Raw genomic sequence first — 13154 nt, 5'->3', positions numbered from 1 at the left:
GAGGTAGCAATACAAAAGTGGAAATGGAAATGCAAACATAAGCATGTAGCAAAGAGGACAGGTGGGGGCAAAGAGTATCACAAGCCCACTAGTTATATAGAAATAACACCGAAGAAAACCACACTCCTTCATAAATGAAGGAAGACTGCTCCAATTTTACACTGTGAAAAATGAGGGGATTTTTTTTTCTGTTTAAAGTGTTAGAATTAATGAATTCTAACATTACAGTACCTGCTTTCCATGGCATTAGTAAGGAAAGTAGCATCAGAGGTATCTTGAGTATCTTTCTCAATCTAGTACTTTCTCAATCTAGTACCCTCTGAATGCAATGCACTTAAGCTCCCACAATCCCCAATCAGAATCGTCAAAGTTTGGAAAGTAATGTCAGCTGGGGATTATGAGAAGTGAAATTCAAACACATCTGGAAAACACCAGCTTGGGGGAAGTCTTATATAGACTATCCGCCTACAATTATATGATTATGCATTTTAACCTCAAACCCTACAGTAAAAGACTGTGTGACAGCAGGCTACCCTTCAGGTTATATATGGATATAATCCTTAACAGCAGCTAAAGCAAAAACGTCTGAACTATCCAAGAGTTCTTATACATTGCTTATCAGTCATTTGAAGAGATCCACCACTTGCATACAATGCATATCTGGCTGGAAAACATGCTAGCATTTGTATGCAGATACTACATTTCAGCTTGTACAAACAAACACTAGCTTGTAAAAGGCCCAAACATCAAAAAGTGGACTCTGGGGCACCCAAAGCATAATACAAATAAAAGTACCCTGGAGGTTGAGTAAATGACTCATGTACCCCTGAACAAACCATGATTTTCACTGTCACAGATCACAAAAATGCTTATAGAACTACTTCATGTAAACAATTCTTTGGTATTAAACTACTCAGGGATGTTGCTTTTTCCCCTGCTTGAAAACCCTCAGTGAACACTGAAAGGAAGGAAACCAACAAGGGCCTCACCCTCCCCTAAAATAACAGCAAGAAAAGCTTCAAATAAAAAGTTTCTGAAGAAGTTGACACACAAATCTCATAACTGAAGTAGAAACTCATGGAGGCTATGATTTTTTCCCTTATTTTTTAAACAAGAGAAACTATCTCTTGGACAATATGTGGAAAAAACTCCAAATCAGCATTGCCACAATAGTTCTTCACTAATGACACACCACACTTTAACATCAAGTATCTTTTGGGATATACATCCGAAACACCGCTATGATGATTCTGAAAGCAATCTACTCTGCCTACCCGACGTGTTAAAGAAAAAGTTCTGAGCCCTATTTAGATGTTTCCTTGAATATGTCAGCAATTATAGCTCTGTTTTAAAAAATATAGTTCCCTTTTGGACTTTCCAAATATTTGCATATCTTTGCTGCTGAATGTTATCAGAGGTTATGCAGATTCCACTGGTATATAAATGGAGTCTACTGAGCCAATAACTCCAAAGTTGGGTGCTTGTTTCACTGATTTCCTAAAGTCATTCAACATGTAAGATGCCATGTGCAAAAAGCAAACTGGCTCCTTAGAGTCATTATCTGGGTGCACCATCTTTAGCTACAAAAACTGCAACCAAATGCTTCCTGTTACTAGTCTCTTGCATTGCTATGTAGAAATGTTGGTCTGTTCCTTCATGGTTTCTTCAACTTGGTAATGTTTGAGGGTTTTCTAGATGCACCGCTGGTTCAGGTCCTATCACGTTTGTTGGGTTTAAGTTGGAATTTGACTTACAGTGGTGCTTAAAAGTTTGTGAATCCTTTAGAATTTTCAATATTTCTACATAAATATGACCTAAAACATTATCTGTTCTCCGCACAAGTCCTAAAACTAGAAAAACAGAATCCAATTAAACAAATGAGTCAAAAACATTATATTTGTTCATTTATTTATTGAGGAAAATGATCCAAAGCTAGGTCATATTTATGGAGAAATACTGGAAATTCAAAAGGGGTTCACAAACTTTTAAGCATCACTGTAGCCATTTCAAAACAGTGAACCTGTTCTTCTTCATCCATAAAGGCACTGATGACTTTATAGAAGTCATCAGAAATTTCTGGGTGGGGTATGCCGCACACTAGAATCTCTGTGATGAATTTTTATTGTTAATTTTTTTTATAGGGCAACCCCAAATTAGCTTTGGTTGCTAATGAAGTGCTTATGCAACTGGTCCTAGATATGCCTTTAATTCAACTGATTGAACTGGGGGAGTGTGACCCCAGACATTAGATGACTTTGCTTATGAAATAAATCTAAAAAAAACAGGACTCCCATGAAAGTCTAATAATATTCTATGGCAAAGATATGTAAAGATTCAGAAAATCCAAAAGGGAGAAATACTTTTTCACAAAACTGTAAAACTGAATAGAGGATGGGACCAAACAAGATGGCCATATTCCATTTCCCAAAATCTCCTAAAGTTGAGCAAAGAAGTCTAGAGAATTGACTCTGCGGCCATTTAAACACACTTATAGCTCTGAATAATCTGATGCAGAGGAGCAAGAAGATGGCTTTGAAGAAGATACATGGCAATCACTGGTAAAACATGAACTTAGCCTAGGAAAACAGGAAGGGATGAGAAAAACTCAAGACTGTCCTGCCTTGACTCTCTTTGGTATAAGAGGAAGGGAAGAAGAAACACTGTCAGATTTTCAAGATTCTGCTATTATAAGTTATAAACTGAGTTCTAGTATTTCTTGTAGTATCTGTTTCCCAACCTGGTCTACTTTAAAGAGCTGACATTTAAGATCCAAAACAGGATCCAGGATTATGCTGAAAAATATACTCACAGCCGGAGAGTGCAATTATGGGAATAGAAAGGGGTGGGAGGGGTGGTTTGAACAGGATGCGAGGACAACAATGGTGGGGGCAGAATGTACAATCCCTTCTTCTGTACTTTCAGTCCCTCATGCATTCAAGCAAATACCTGAGTAGGGACCCTGTTAAAATATCTACAGATCCACATAACAAAGCCAAACAGAACAAGCTTCTTAGGGATGGCTTTTCAGAGCGGCCAGTGATGGATCAAAGACACTAGAAGATTTAGAAACAAAGGAAGAAAAGAACAAATGGGTCAAAATTTAAAATTCCTATCAGGCCCCCAAATTAGAAATCTTATTTCCTTTTACCAAGGCAAGACAAACTGTTATTTCCGGTGTCTTAAGACAGTGAGTTCTCTCAGCAGTTTAATAGTTCCTCCGCAAAACTGCCAGAAAGAACAGTTTCATGTAATTCTGAATAGCCAGGAAAAGGGAGAAAAAAGATAGCTATTAGAAAACTTTAAAAAGAATGTTCAGCAGAAAATTCTGCATCCCCCCTCCAAAAAAGGATGCTGTAAACTCAAAGCACCAGAGTTATAAACCTACGTAAGAGAGGAGCTTCAGCAAACAGCACTGTATAGTACAAGTAATTATCCAAGATACCATTGTTATATGACACATCATATCCACCTGTAATAAGCACTTATTCTTTGCCATTATCTCAAACACAGATTTCTGTCATTCATAGGCCAGCTGTAGCTAGCAGACAAACAATAATTGGAAAAGAGAAGCTATGGCTTTAACTGATTCTTCCCTCCCTCCCCCCCACATTATGATCTCTTTCTTTATATATTGTTTTAAAGAGCCTAAAGTGAGTTACAAAACGGTAGAAGTGATAACTGTAAAACACTTAAAATGTCCACTACAAGACAGACAGATGGATAGATATTAAAAACAAAATATACTGACAATTGTCCAGAAAGACTTTGATTAGAGATATCCTCCATAAATAAGTCAGCCTTAAATCCTTATTTCCTGTTCATAATAACTGACTCATATGTAGCCTCTGTCATATCCTCTTTACAGGGTGCACTTCTCTTTAAAGAACCAAGGATAGAATAATATTCTCATTACTGAATGCACTAGGGAAATGTTTGTATACACACATGAAATTTAGACAAATGTTACTGCAGGTTTGGCTCTTTGAAGCTATTTCCAATTATCCAGCATAATCAATTTATTTCTAATAAAGACTTGCAATTTTACATACAACTATGGATTACATTTGTTAATATTTTTCAAAATATAAGAATGTCTTATTCTATTGCTCTCACTAATTCAACTCAACAATAAAAACACAACATTTATACTTTAATGTAGATAAGTACAACTGTAAACAATATGAAGTTTCTGAGACACATCAGCAGAAGCTGTGGAATCAAAGATGGGTTCACAAACTCTTCCACCCTGTATAGTACTTAACATTACTTATAGATCAACCATTCAATGACAGCTGTTTATATGCAAGGAAAAAAAATTATATATATAAAAAACAGTCAGTTTATATGCAAGCAAAAATCATAGTAAATTAAGTGCACACATAAATACACTCATTAGGAAGGTGAGAACTCAAAGCTATCAATTGAGAATAGTAAATGTAATAACGAAGGCTTGTTGCCATGTAAGGTTACTGGCACCTGAAGATTTCTTATACCTATGTGAAACAGATACAAATAATGCAGTCCCCACAACAGAGGTATAATAATTGGGACTGTTTTCAGGTAGCCAAAAGCACTCTGGTTCTTACATGCAAGAAATAATGGATGCTGGATAAGGTAATGCAGCAAAGCTTTCCAGTTTAGACCTCCACTTTTAGAATATATGCTAATATTAATCTATTTCTCATTAACCATTTAACTTACAGTATTTCCATTGGAACCAGTCCTATTACGTTAATGGTGCCTTCCATAAAACCCTGATCAATACACAATACATAATAGCCACTATTTCTTATTTCTAGACATCAACATGTCAAAAAGCAGATAATGGCAGGTGAGTATTTTTCATTAACTATACATACTACAAAGCTACAATGCAAGCTTACAAAAACATTTTATATTTTAGTATATTATTATTAGAACATGGCATCAAATAATGAAGATACACGAGTACTACATTTCTTATTTTTCGGCACCTACTGATGAGGATACACTTTCAGCAGCCTTTGCATTACAGAATGGTTTTGGAACTCTTTAAGCTAACTATTTGCCTATTCATTTTGCAAGAAGCATTATGTTCCACCAGTACTGTATGATAAAACTTATAAACTACATTAATAGCTCAAACTGTCTTACTAGTGTCAAAGTGAAACTACAACAATTTGATGACCAACACATTGAGCTCAGTTGTAAATAATGCTTAACCATAATGTGTACAAGTTTCAGATGTCCCTCCCTTGAAACCAGGAAGACACAGGTGACTTGTTTGTCATTAGGTATAAACAAGGAATTGTAATTTAAGGCTCAGTTCAATTGCTAGATGACCATCTTCATATCCCAGATTGTCTTAATGGGTTATTTTTCAATTGTCTAGATGATTATTTTAAAATAATCCTTAGTATATCAGTTAGACTAGGCTAAAATAAAGTTGAATAACTTGTGGTTCAGCATGTTGTGGGAACACAGTGTGAAGCAGGCCTTACTTAAAGTCATAATGTCAGTTATTTATCCAGGGATAGCATGTTATGTAAACATAGCAATTCTGTTTTGTTAGAGTAAGCATATTATATAAACCAATCTGTTAAACTGAACTGAAATTCTGATTTCTCCTGTCATCTACACAGATGGAAGAGAAGTAGGAATGCTTTAGCCTGACACCTGTGCAGATACCTTTCTATTTATAGTCATGATACAAAATCATGGTTTATCATTACACTTAAAGCATGCTATTACCCACCCAGCTGATCATAGCCAGAAAAAGGGGAAAACTGGGGAAAAGATTTTGGAATAACAGTATTGTTCTTACCTATTCCATATCTTAGCAGTTTTGCACCCAGAACTAGTTACAACAACCAGTAGCAAGGCCATATCTTACAACACACAGATAAAGAGGCAAAATGTTCTGTCAATGTATAATTTTTCATTTTTTATAATTCCACTGAAACCACCTCTGATTATACAGTGATTATGGCTGGACGTTCAGTCTGTGTTATAGAAAAAGAGCGTCTGAGTTGTTAGCTGATCCAATTCTACTCCACTAGAGAGATAGAAGCCACTTACTACAGATTAATTTAATTGGCAGAACAGATCTGTGATTCAGTTGCTCATCTGATGTGTAAGCAATGGTACAACCAAGGAATGCAAACTGTGTGGCTGAAACCAGTAGTAGATGGCTTTATACTAAAACAGTTACCAAGAAGTGATCTCCATCGAACTCAATAAGACTTACTTCCAAATAGCATCATTGAGGATTGTACTTTAATTCAGCCTTAAAATAAGACAATGAACAGAGGACAGAAATCCCAAAACAAGCCAAGTATAAATTATAACTATACCATAGCTAGGGGCTACTACACAGATTGGCTTTTCTTTAAATCCATCCTACGCTCTCCAGAAACACAACAATTGCAAGGATATTAGACCATCTGTAAATTGCCTGTGGCAAACACATACATTTTCAGATGACAAGACTGAAAACTATTTGTAAATTGAAAACTGGCTACTATACATTCTTTTGCCCTGCTCAACAACATTTCACAATTAATGCTATACATATTTGAAAGCTGAATTGATACCAGTATGTAAATATATCTAAAAATGGTTTGTCTGTCTTCATTTGTGTATGGCTGCCATATTGCTTTCTCTACCTGGGAAATTTCTATAATTTCTTTGAGCTAGATTATGCAGGCATGAGTTACTTCCTTACACAAAGATCTGCACATATAATTTCTCTTTAGAGTTTTTTTCCTCTCCACTCATAATGTATCTAGCTAGGAATGATTTATCTGCTGGCATCCTTCAGGACATGTATCCAAAATTGTGCCATTTAAGCAGTTCCCTTTTCCTTAAGTCAGTTTTTAAATTATGCACTATACTTTCAATGGCAGTTCTAAATTACTGAAATAAAGCAGCCTTTCGACAACACGTACAGCTCATTCTGTTTCAACTTATGCTTTATACAATTAATTATATTCTAATACCCAGTTTCCTCACCTTACCATTTGTTGAACTTGGGGAATACTGGGAAGATAAGTCTTTTCTTAATTATTAAATGTAAATAGCTCACTAAATATAATCCAATTACTTTAAGAAAAGTCATTATAATATATATGTGCATTTTTGCCTGAATAGTTTTAGTATCTTAAATTAATCATTGCTGCATTCTTATTAAGTCAACCTCTGACATTACAAAATCTACAACAGCCAATTTCTTTTTAAGATATTTTACAGATAGCTTTTAGATTTCATTATTTTAGGTGTTTTTCTCAGTAGAAATATCTTAAACATTTGAATTAAGAATGGCACCTTGAATGGACAAGGGTATGGTTTCCAAACTCTTAATCATGATTATTACAAGAATATATATGTTGGAATCAGAACAGGACTTTATAAATTTCACAAAATAGCCAGCTTAAATGGGCTATTAGCAAGACAATCACTGTGATACAGAAAAGCTGGATATGCCAGCCTGCATTCATAGGTTCTACCTCCAAACTTGCCTTTCAAGCAAGCAGCAAAACAAACCAGGATTTATAGCTGATTTTGAGAAAAAATATTTTTCAAGACTGGATTTTTCTCTTAATAGGGCTGCTTTTGGTAGCCATGCCAACATTTCTGATCAATAAGAAGCTCTGTACTTTATTACAGTACACACTGTCCCTCTGTTTGAAGCTAGAAAATGGGACAGGTTTATTTCTGCAATTCTGCTATACTCTGGAGGCACTTGGAGGGCTTCAGATGACCAGGACAACTGAAGGGAAGATGCCTATCCTTCTTTCCATCTTCACACTTGGAGCTAGGGTAGAAAGCAAGGGATTTTTTTGCTGTCAGGTCATCGAAGCATTCAGACTGCCATCTAAGCAGAACGCCACAGCCTTCTCCTCCAAAGATGGAGGAAAAGGGTTTGGCACAGTTGGAAGCCAGGCTATTCTTAGAACCACAAATGTAGCTTGAGGCTGGTGAGAGGCTGGCCCTCCTATTACATTCAAGAGAAGGCAATGAGGCACTTGCTGTGGTGAGCAGAACTACAGATTCCCAGAGCTGGCAAGTATCCTCTGCCCATCACAAATTACAACTCCTCACTGACTTTCCTCATGAATTAGTGGCCTTTCACAGGAAAAGATCACCCCTGAACTTTACAATGACTAACCCTTCAGAAAAAAAGATTTCAAAGGTATTTGATTCCAAACCAAATCTGAAATGTCATGTGAAAGGATAAAGTAGAATGATATCATAAAAGCCAAGAGAATCAACACAGATTTGGAAAATTCTCCACCCCATTATACATAATTATACATAATACTATAATTCAACATCTATAGCAATTTTAGCAATGTTCTTTTTTTCTCACATCTTTCCTACAGGAATTCAAATATAAACAAGATGACACTGCAGAAGACTGAAGATAAACAAGTCTAACAAATAAGTCAGTGACTGATAGTGCTATTCTATATATAACCGTTCCAAAGTAAATCCACCTGAATTCAGAGTACAACAGTACATAACAGTACAAAGAGTCACCCTTTGGAGGAGATGGGCAGCATATAAATTTAATAAAATAAATAAAATATCATCATCCTAGCATTTTTCCTGCAGGGTCCACTTTTCAGATTGACGAGCGCCATTTCACAGCATCAAATACTACATATAAATTGTAATTAAAAAAAACTACACAGGTATACCACAAATCCAAGTAGATAATCTACTTGCATCAAAATGTTGACAGATGGATATACAGAAAAAAGTATTAACCTTACATCTAACAATACTTTGTATTTGGTACATAAAGTACTAGTAAAATTAGTAATTCAAACTATAGGACAGTCATTCCCACAGCTAATGAACAAAAACTGACTAGTTTTTTTTTTTTTTACTAGTTTACAACCAATATTAATGAAATCCTAATACTTTTTCTGTTACTTTTGTATGAGTTGACTTTTTTCTATGCCTCTTGCAGCTACCATAAAAGTGAAAACTGTCTAAACACAAAAAAAAGGTAATGGTCCATCTTTTATCCAACTGATCTTTATACTTACAAAATAATTTCTAACCTTTATTCTTATTGATCCAGCAACCTGCTTTCTGCATAGGCCCACCAAGAGAACTAGCTAATATAAGGAATTATATTAAAATATGTACTGCATTTTCTATGAAAAAAGCATAAAAGCATGAGGTATCTAGAGATCATGCACATCACTCTCCAAAGTCCCAAAAGTATACATGCATATGCATACACATGCACATACAAACAGGGCCACATCTTGCTACTGGGCACAGGAACTTTGCTGCCAACTTCCATTCCTACATAGGGGTTGCCAGATACACTGTAACATGCACATCTCCAAATATCCTGAGCATTCCCACCGCAAGTAACTCTCCAAACTACCACCTGAACATCTTCCTAACCAGTGCCTCTAGGATAAGCCATGGTATAAAACTAATCTGCATATCTAGGTAACACGGATACCTTTCCTTATTAAAGGACACTCATTTCCATGTACAGTATCAATGAAAGCAACTTCATGTCATGTCTTTACTTTCCACTGAATCTACAGCAATAGACCCCAAATCTTCAGAGTTTTTCCAGGGTACCCACTGGATGGATTCTAACATGACTAAAGCCGATGGCTCCTGACATTTTAAAGTGCCTTAAGAGGCTGTTCAACAATAGGGCTAAAAGTGTGCTGTTTTTATTTTGTTTTTTAGGGGCAAGAGTTGAGGTGAAAATAGAAAACAGAAGGTCTCTGGAAGATAAATTTCCTCCATTCCCACCTTTATCCCCCATAATTTGGATCAAAATACATTTCCTAATATGATTCTATGCCATTTTAAAAGTTGGGAGGATTAAGAGTGGATGTGGGAGCAGTTTGCCTCCCACTCCCATCCAAAATACTATCACTAACATATAATTTGCGGCCTTGGTGGGCTTACAGACCACTGTCTTGTTCAAAAACTACTACACTCAACAAATTATTAAAAGAAACAATATTTTGAGATTAGCTATTACTTTCCCATTTAGTCCCAAAATGGGAGTTTACCTATTTTATAGCAGAACAGGCCTCCTTTCTCTTTGTTGCTTATCACACCAATTTCCTTTTCTCAATGGAAAATTATCCTATGACTAGTCTTTTCTATTTGTGATAGAACACTCTTAGAAATATATTTCATCTTCAGCCATTTTTTTCTTTATATTAGATGCACCTATCTCAAGACTGAAAGAGTTATTTCTTTAATATCCTAAGGCCTCCTAGTTCTTAAATCACATAGGTTCCCTAATCAACTAGTACATTAGGACATCATATATGATTAGAGAGACTCCACCTTCTTGCTTCATTCTGTCTTTCCTGCATCAACATTTTCATCTCCTATGATTCACAGCAAGAAGTATGTTCCAAGACCCCATTAAAGCCACAGAATTGCCTCTCCTGTTCCTGTTTCCTATTACTTTATTCAGTTTCATTGAGTACATCACTCCAGTGCCTTTCTTTTCACCAAGATAAATGCCGGAATGCCCTGATTTTCTTCTGGTGTTAATGTTCCCATATCCTTCCCTATTATCTTATCCACAAAACTAATAAATGTCATATAAAAAGGGCTTTCCCTATTCCTTGTAACTGATTATGTACTTACTTAAAAGCATCCCAATCTGAACTAACTTTACTAATCAAAATAATATTATTACGGAAAGTACAATGCATACATTCAGACATATATTTTCAGACAACAGCAATTTACTTTAGAAACACACTATTGTTTTGTACTATTTATCCAAGTGATGCTTAAAAAAACAGCTCATAACTGTTTATACTGTTGATGCCATATATCAAACAGAAATGAAAGGCTCTACAAATTTACACTGGGAAATTTTTACTTAATATTTGCAAACTACAATCCTAAATATATTTACAATGGATACATTCCTTAGATAGGTTGTTTATATTATTTTAATATCCTATCCTCCCCCAAGGAGTTCTGAGTAAAGTTTCCCTCCCTCACAGTATCATCAACCTTGTGATGAAGATTAAACCTAGAAATAGCACTGGCCCAAATTTCCATGTAGACTTACAGAACCCTCATATCCCCAATCCTTTTCCAACACTCTACAACCACTGTATACCAAAATGATTCACAGTAAAACTTCTGAGTAATCTGGGATGAAGAACCTATTGGTTTCCAGATACCACATACATTATATATACATAGCTTGACTGGACTGCCCTGTGAAGCTACAATTGCCTACACCAACTGTTAAGTATTTTACTTCCTGGTTTACACTACTAACTTCACTTCTTTATCCAGATTGAAAAATAGTGTGACAAGAATTGTTGGGAGCTGGGCAGCATACAAATTCAATAAATAAATAAATAAAAATAAAGCAGAACAATTTACAAAAAACTTATTGCAAGATGATCTTAGCAATATTCCCAATGACCACACAATCTAGTTATCCAAAAGCCATTTTAGACCAAAACAATATTTTGTTCTTTTGAAGAGCCACACCACTGTCTTTAGTAAGAAAGATTCTTTTGAACAGTAAAACCTATGCATCTACTTAGATTCTTTACCCAATATCTGCATCATGCCTGTATGAACAGCAAACTGATTAAGAATAAAGAATAGGAGCAGTACACATATGGACCAAACCAGAAAACTGGGTAACACTAACTCTAAATAGATAGCAGAAGTTAGACCAGAATTCACTGGTAGTTCTCAGATTTCCTATCCAACATGAACAAGGAAAAAGATCAGATAATTAGTTGTCTTTGTATGGTGCCCTGAGAACAGCAGACCGCTAACAAATATATTACAGGACAAACTTGCAAGTTTCATAATCCACAAAAATGACCCCGTATCAACCTTCAACTTTAATACTACCCGAACCCATCTTTGACTTAAAGTTATAATTTTAAAAAGTAACAAAACATTCAAATAAAACAAGTTTAAAACATTTTAAAAACTTCTCCCCCTCCCCCCTTTATAAAAGAACTCAGGGAGGAAGAAGAGGGACAAATATCCCGGAGAAAGCTCTAGTGCGAAAGGACTCCTGATTTTGGTTCTCGCCTTGACCACAAATTCTCGGGCACTGGGCTCCTGAATTTTTCCTGTGTGCCCGTTGACTTACTTCAGCCATTACTGTGCACTTGGCGGATCTCGGTGGGCCAGCAGAAAACGGAAGCCGCGGGCCCGAAGTGTGTACTGTCCCACTACCAGGCGCCATTCGTAAGACAAGCCACGCCCCTTACCTGTCTAGGGCACCACCCGCATAGGCCCCGCCCCTCACCTCCGCGGCCGTCGCCTCCTCCACGTCACCCCCCAATGCCGCCACTCCCACCACGATATAGATCACCTTTCCAGTCTACCTCTCCCCACAAGCATTTAGGGTGACTCCTCGTCCTCTCCCTCTCACCATCCCCTCCCTGCCACGGAGCGAGGCTTACTCGCCTACGGCCGCCTTCTCCGACCCGTTTCCACTCCGCTCGTCACCACCGAAGCGAACCGTCCCAGCCGTCCGCCATTCCACAGCTTTCCCCTCAGCTTGCCCTCACCGATCGTAGACCCACCTACTCCGCCGGTCCGTTTTCTCATTGGTTCTCAGGCACCTTCCCGCTCTCTCTGAATTGGCTGAGCTGCCCTGCCTGTCAAATATTACCTTACGCGATTTGCGTACCCAGCCAACTTCCTTTTTTCTTTAAACGACCACACCCAACGAAACCTTTCTTTAAAAAAAGAAAAAACGTAAACAATATAGGTCGTACCATATTCTGAGGCTAGCAGGGGGATTCATGTGGGGAGAACGCCTTCAGGAGGGGGTGACAGTAGGCTTCGAAAAGAAGATATCGTTGGACGTGGTTATTGAAAGAGAAAAAGAAGGCATTTAGAGGCGCCCTTTCTCGTCAGAAATTTATCAGGTTCTCAATATCCCCCATTTGGTTCGCGCTCCCTTCCGTTAGTCCGCTTCGCTGGACCGGTCTGCTCTATGATCCTGCGGTTGAAAGAAAGGGTGGGTCCCCTGGCGTTTGGGGGGTGTCACTGCACAGCGAGAAAGTTTGGGGAGTTCGAGATAGAAAAAGCGGAGAGGGAAAACGAGGCGACGGGAGGGAGGCGCGGGGTGGTTCAGGGGCTGGGCTTTTTCACACGTTACCCAGTAGCATGATCAC

The 13154-nt window shown here is 37.3% G+C and overlaps 1 protein-coding gene across 5 annotated transcripts in view; it reads right to left on the bottom strand.

Annotated features, from left to right (window-relative positions):
• The window catches only part of WASF2 (WASP family member 2), a 52381-nt gene that overhangs the window by 30243 nt on the left and 8984 nt on the right, over positions 1 to 13154 (bottom strand). The window contains exon 1 of one of the 5 annotated variants that reach the window (XM_088140149.1): positions 12753 to 12888. The exons of 1 other annotated variant lie outside the window; for it this stretch is intronic. The gene's annotated coding sequence lies outside the window, so the exon portion shown is untranslated. Of the gene's footprint in view, positions 1 to 12118; positions 12210 to 12434; positions 12569 to 12752; positions 12889 to 13154 lie in introns of those variants that run through there. 3 more of the 5 variants (XM_025173994.2, XM_025173993.2, XM_025173995.2) reach the window with 3 other exon arrangements.

The sequence above is a fragment of the Python bivittatus genome, unplaced genomic scaffold (genome assembly GCF_059951505.1).
Source record: "Python bivittatus isolate LINGU-HERP-01145 unplaced genomic scaffold, Pbiv_v1 ctg000310_np1212, whole genome shotgun sequence".
In the NCBI taxonomy this organism is placed as follows: domain Eukaryota; kingdom Metazoa; phylum Chordata; class Lepidosauria; order Squamata; family Pythonidae; genus Python; species Python bivittatus.
This window is presented reverse-complemented; position numbering and strand designations above follow the sequence as displayed.